General features: G+C 40.3%; 1 pseudogene; it reads left to right on the plus strand.

The window, feature by feature from the left end:
• The first annotated feature begins 231 nt into the window (after positions 1-231).
• On the plus strand, positions 232-1,255 carry LOC113905168 (annotated as a pseudogene).
• Positions 1,256-6,366: the final 5,111 nt, after the last annotated feature.

Here is a 6,366-nt window from a genome sequence, read left to right on the forward strand (position 1 = left end):
GAGCCATCATAGACAAATGGGCTTGGTGCCGCAAGGCTGCCAGTAAACAGAGGTGGTTCCTATTTTGTTTTTTAAAAAAGACAGTGATTAGCTTCATACAAACTTTAAAGCCTGACATGGATCTTAAGCACAATTTCATAATTATTAAAGAAATGGGCTCTTTGCTCTTCCTTCTTTGACAGACAGTTGCATCTTCCAGTGAAATACTATCCACCTCCCTGAGACATAGTCATGAAGGTCAGAGTAAATGGATTTGGCTATATTGGGTGCCTGGTCACCAGGATGCTTTTAATTCTGGCCAAATGGATATTGCCTCATCAATGATCCCTTCGCTGACCTCGGCTACATGGTCTACATGCTCCAATATGATTCCATAGCAAGTTATACCACAATCAAGGCCGAGAATGGGAAGCTTGTCATCAATGGAAAGCCCATCTCCTTCTTCCAAGAGCAAGATAGGGTGCTTGGAAGCACCCACATCAAATGAGGTGATGCTGGTGCTAAATATGTTGTAGAAACCACTGATGTCTTCATTAACTTGGAGAAGGCTGGGACTCACTGAAAGTATGGAGCCCAAGGGTCATCATCATTCCTGTCCCTCCTGCCACTGTCCACATGTTTGGGCATAGATCATGAGAATTATGACCATAACCTCAATATTGCCAATATTGTCAGCAATGCCTGCTCTACCACCAGCTGCTTGGCCCTCTGACCAAGGTCACCCAGGATGACTTTGGCAACTCATGATGCCTGCAACTCAAGCCACTGTCTATGTCATCACTGCCACAAAGAAAGTCTCAGATGGCTCCTCTGGAAAGCTGTGGCATGCTGGCTGTGGGGCTTCCCAGAAGACCATCTTCCCTGCTTCTATGGGCATTGCTAAGACTAGGAACAAGGTCACCCCTTGAGTTAAACTGGAAACTCACTGGCTGGCATGGCATCCCATGTCTCAGCTCCAGTGTGTCATGGATCTGACCTACAGTTTGGAGAAAGTCGCCAAATATGATGACATCAAGAAGGAAGGTGGTGAAGCAGGCAACAGAAGGTCCCATAAAGGGCATCCTGGATGACACAGAGGAACAGGCTGCCTCCTGTAATTTTAACAGTGGTACATCCTCTTTCACCTTTGATGCTGGGCCTGGCATCACCCTCAGCGACTGCTCTGTCAAGCACATTTCCTGCTATGACAATGATCATGTTTGGCTAGAGCAAAAGGGTGGTGGGCCTTATGGCCCATGTGGTTTTTAAGGAATAAGAGCCCCCTGAACCACAAGCCTCAGTGAAAACAAGAGAAGAAAAAAAGAGGTCCTCAGCTGTTGAGGAGCCTTTGCCCCAGCTCAATCCCCCAACACACTGAGAATTATCCATCCTCAAAAGTTTCCATCCCAGACTTCCTGAAGAAAAGGGAGCCCATTAGGGAGCCCTACCTGGTCATGTATCATTAATAAAGAAAAATGTACATAGTCAAAAAGGAAAAAAAAGAAAGAAATGCTTTGCAAACATTTAGAAATGGACGTGGAGATCAGCAGGGACTAGGAAAAGTTTACAAAGGATGAGTCAGGTCAGTATAGCTTCATTCCCTTTTGGATAAAAATTCTAAAAAAGTGGCTTATGTTCACCTGGATTAAGCAAGGCATTTGGCAGTCACAACAGAAACATAACCTCGATAATCTTCAAGGAAATAGACTTATGAGTGCCTAAAAACCATATCAAAGATCCTAGTTACTTGACTGATTAAATCTTAGAGCACAATTTCCTATTGTTTTTCAAAGATCTCTCTTTTTTTTTTAAATAGCTATCACATTTGAGCATCTACTATATGTTAGGCATTGTGATTATCCCTTGACATGAACTCTATACTCACAATAATCAAAGAGATAGTCTTCAAATTTTAACATTACCTAAATTATAAGATTGGGTCCAAGGTCACCAAGCTAGAGTCAGGAAGTATAAGCTTTTCAAATATGCAAAGTACATGAAGCTGTAGAAAGAAAAAATATATGTTGGATTATAGACTCAGGCTCTAATAGAATGTAAACTCATTAGTACATTAGATTAAATATAAGATTCATAGATATTAATATTTTTTTTCAAGCTTATTGAGTTGGTAGTGTTGACATGGCTGCTGAGAAAATGAAAAGATTCTTAGGTCTTATTGTAGAACAAGACTATCTGAAGAAAGGGAAGTGGTATGCTTGTTTGTTTTTTTTTTTTCAATATTTTAAGTTCCAAACTCTATACCTTAATATGGGGTGCACCTATTAGGATTTTTTCCTTTTGTTAAAGACAGAGACTTCATATGCAAGGAGGGAATTTTTTATTTATAGAGCTGACAAGAGTTTTCAGTTAACCTATAAACCTGGAGAAAGAGCTGATAAAACCTTGACTTGAAGGATGGAAAATAGAGTCTCAGAGCCAGTTTCTCCTATATGCTTATCACTGCTCATTTTATATGTTGGTTTTATCCTCTGTTATTTCGTATAGGCCTTCTCCACTGTCAGAGGACACTTCTATTAAGAGTCTCAGATTAGCTGTTCCAGTGAAAAGAGAAAGCTTCTTTTGGCCCAACAGCCTGATGACAATCTCTGAGACTTCTGTGCGGCATGCTATAGCCATATAGAAACCTTTGTCCAATCACTAGTATCTGAGAGATGGGGTAATATGGTTGGCCATGATTTAATCCTATGATCACTTTCATGGCCAGTGGCAGCACAGAGTGTGGGGGAAAGCAGAATCTGTTACCAGAAGAGGATGAAGAGCTGGCTGAGCACATCACACTTGGTACACTAACCTTCAACGTGTTCTGAAAGGAACAGGGAAAGGAAAGAGAATTGAAACTCTGATGAAGACAAGATGAAGAAATAGAGATAGTTATTCTTAAAAAAAAAAAAAAAGGAAAGTTCAGAGAGACAAAAGGTTTGCTAAAAAAGGAAGCATAAACAATGTCTACACAGGCCAAGGGACAGAATCTAAATATCCTCATTAGAAGAAGGATTTCATTTTAAAGGTGATTTCAACTTTATGATATTTTAACTTCCAAAGACCCAGAGCTGACCAAGATATCTCTAGATGAAATAGAAACCTTGCCATTTTCGTTTGAAGGTATGTTTTACCACTTGCCAGGGGAAGTTGCAGATGGTTTATTGGTATCTGACAAATGGCTGGACTAAACTACTTTAACTAAGAGAGAAGCAATGGCTAAACCTAGATTTTAAAGTCAAATATAAACATGAATCCAAGTTTTGGTACTTATTATTTACATGAAAGCTTCCCTCATAGCTTAGTCGGTAAAGAACCTGCCTGCAATTCAGACACCAGGGTTCAATCCCTGGGTCTGGAAGATCCCCTGGAGAAGGAAATGTCAACCCATTCTAGTAAGTATTCTTGCCTGGAGAATCCCATGGACAAATGAACCTGGCAGGCTGCAGTCCATGGGGTCGCAAGAGTTGGACACGACTTATTAATTAAACCACCACAGCCCATCTATGTGAACTTGGACAAGCTGACTGCTTTCTTTTAGCCTCATTTTTTTTATCACACCACATGACATGCCAGATCTTAATTTGTGGATCAAATCCATGCTGCCTGCAGTGGAAGCACAGTTTTAATTGCCGGACTGCTGGGGAAGTCCCTGGTCTCATTTTTGAAGTAGGATTATTATTCTTACCTTGCAGGTCTACTGTGAGTGTTGGAGATAGCCTGTGGAGAATTTCTTGTTCTTTGATATATCTTAATAAATTATAGTTTATGTGTATAACTGACATCCTTGAACTATGGAAGCATGCCATATCCAGACCAAAATAAACCCTATGATACATAGATCATAGCTATGTAGGTACCTGTGGGTTTGGTATGGGAGAAGGATCAGGACTGGAAGGGTAACTGAGTGCATATGGCAAGAACGCACCATGAAAATGTATCAAGCCTGTCTGGCCTTGGAATACACAGGAAAACATAGGAATTTATGGTAGCTTTCAGAACATTTAGACTAGCACAGAGGGTCTAAACATGTATTTCATGGTGATTAAGTGAAATAATAAATGAAAACTTGCTTAGAATAATTTCCAGTACCCAATTAGAGATGAAGAAAAGTTCATTATTGTTTCTACTAAAGCTTATCATATGCTCCCGTTCTACTAGATCGTGAGCTTCTCAAGACACAAACTATGTTATAGTAATCTATTTCCCAAGATTTGAGTATAAGGCATGGTGTTTTCTAGGCTCTTATGTAAAAGATAGGGGGAAAAGGAATTGTATCAGGAACAAAAAACACATTGAGGGCACAAAATAAAAATTTTGACACAAATCAGTGTGTGCAATTACATCTACAAGCTTGGAATAGAAGTGAAAGAAATGAACTCCGATTAGTAATAGAAAAGGTGAAATAAGCATGGAAAAAATGAGGATCAAAAATGGTGAAGGATAGGGGATAAAACTGACAGGCAGAAGTATGGCCTTCTAAGTCTGCATGTTTTAGATGCTGATATTCATGTAACTCAAATCAGAAATATATCAATAATCTCACAAAGATGTTCACTTTCCACATTCTATGTCTGTGTCTGATGCCTTCAGGATTTAAGTTTCTGTGATCAGTTTCAGTTTGACATAACATTTTCATATTCATTGCACTTGCTTTCTAAACCAGGGCTCAACCTATCAGTTAACAGGCACTTATGCCAGCTTGATTCCATTCAAATTACCTGCCTGGTCCCTGTAGACATTTAGTGTTTATCACTCTCGCTCTAAATAAGAGCTTCCCAGTGTTTTCCACATCATGGCACACATAGAAAATGACAGCACTTTACTTGTGGAGTCATGGAACTAACGGAAGAAGCTCCTCAGAAATTACCACCAGAGTTCCAGCTGCCTCAGGCCCTGCCCTGCTGCCCTTAGGCTGGGGTAGGGGAACAGGATTTCAGCAGACCTGCAACCAACTAGGGCTATTAATAAAATAGGTCACTCCAGTCGGGAGGCTCTGCTGTCAACTCTCCCTATAAAGAGATACAGAAAGTTTGATATATTTGTTTGTTCAATGTGTAGGGTAGATACCCTTCTAGGCACTGAGATGCAGCAGTGTACAGGACAGAGTCCCTGCCCCCTTCAAACTAGGTTGCTGCTGCTGCTGCTAAGTCGCTTCAGTCGTGTCCGACTCTGTGCGACCCCATGGACTGTAGCCTACCAGGCTTCTCGGTCCATGGGATTCTCCAGGCAATGGGTTGCCTGGAGAATGGGTTGCCATTTCCTTCTCCAATGCATGAAAGTGGAAAGTTAAAGTGAAGTCGCTCAGTCGTGTCTGACTCTTAGCGACTCCGTGGACTGCAGCCTACCAGGCTCCTCCATCCATGGGATTTTCTGGGCAAAAGTACTGGAGTGGGGTGCCATTGCCTTCTCCACACACTAGGTTACAAATGGTTAAATGACCCAGTCAAGTCTATAAGACTCAGGAAGCCAGGGCGAGAATCTGTATCCTCAGACACAACTCAGTTATTGCCAAGGGAAGAAATACTATAAGGTTTATAGTATAAAATTAATTTGTCATTCCATGATGAGGAAAGTGACTGCCAAGCTTTCTAACTTAAACTTTTGTCAAGGCACTTCCTTGACAAAACTGGCTCTGCCTCCACACTTCCAAGGCAGGGGGACCAGGTCCGATCCCCGGTCAGGGAACTAGATCCCACAGGCCACAACTAAAACATCCTCTGTGCTCCAACAATGATCAAAGATCCCACGTGCTGCAACTTAGACCCAGCACAGCCAAATAAATGAATAAAATAATTTTTAAAAAAGCTTGTCTATATGTCCCTATTAACTTGGAATGTGAAGAATTGTTCTTGGTTAAAGTTTACACTTGAAACTTTTATCAGTGAATATGCTCAAAGAAAGGAAAAAAAGATTTTGGGGGTCAGGTTTTCTCTCATACAGGCAAGTTAATATTTTTCCTGTGGGATCTTCAATATCAAATATCTACCATCATGTTTTTGCATGGATAACACTCCTGCTTACCATGGGGTAGTAGAAGAGGGAGGTGATAGATTGTCACAAGCATTTCCAGGTGAGAAAGGATCCTTCTATCACTAAGATGAGGCAAGCCTGGCAGAAAGCACATTTAAACTGTTTAAGAAAGTAAAATTTTAATGCACACGATTGCTAATTACAGAGGCATGTTCAGTTTTCATTAAAGTGGGTCCCTAAGGATCTCTACTTGGGAACACTTTGTTAAACGATTTATTCAAATCACTCTATATAATTGAAAATAATAATCTGACTGTCTTTATTTATTCAATGATTCAAACTTTTTCTTAATTTTTTATAATGAGTGGTGATGAATGATAAGATTATATAATTTTTATGTATTGAAGGGTTTTT

This window comes from Bos indicus x Bos taurus, chromosome 15 (genome assembly GCF_003369695.1).
Source record: "Bos indicus x Bos taurus breed Angus x Brahman F1 hybrid chromosome 15, Bos_hybrid_MaternalHap_v2.0, whole genome shotgun sequence".
Lineage (NCBI taxonomy): Eukaryota > Metazoa > Chordata > Mammalia > Artiodactyla > Bovidae > Bos > Bos indicus x Bos taurus.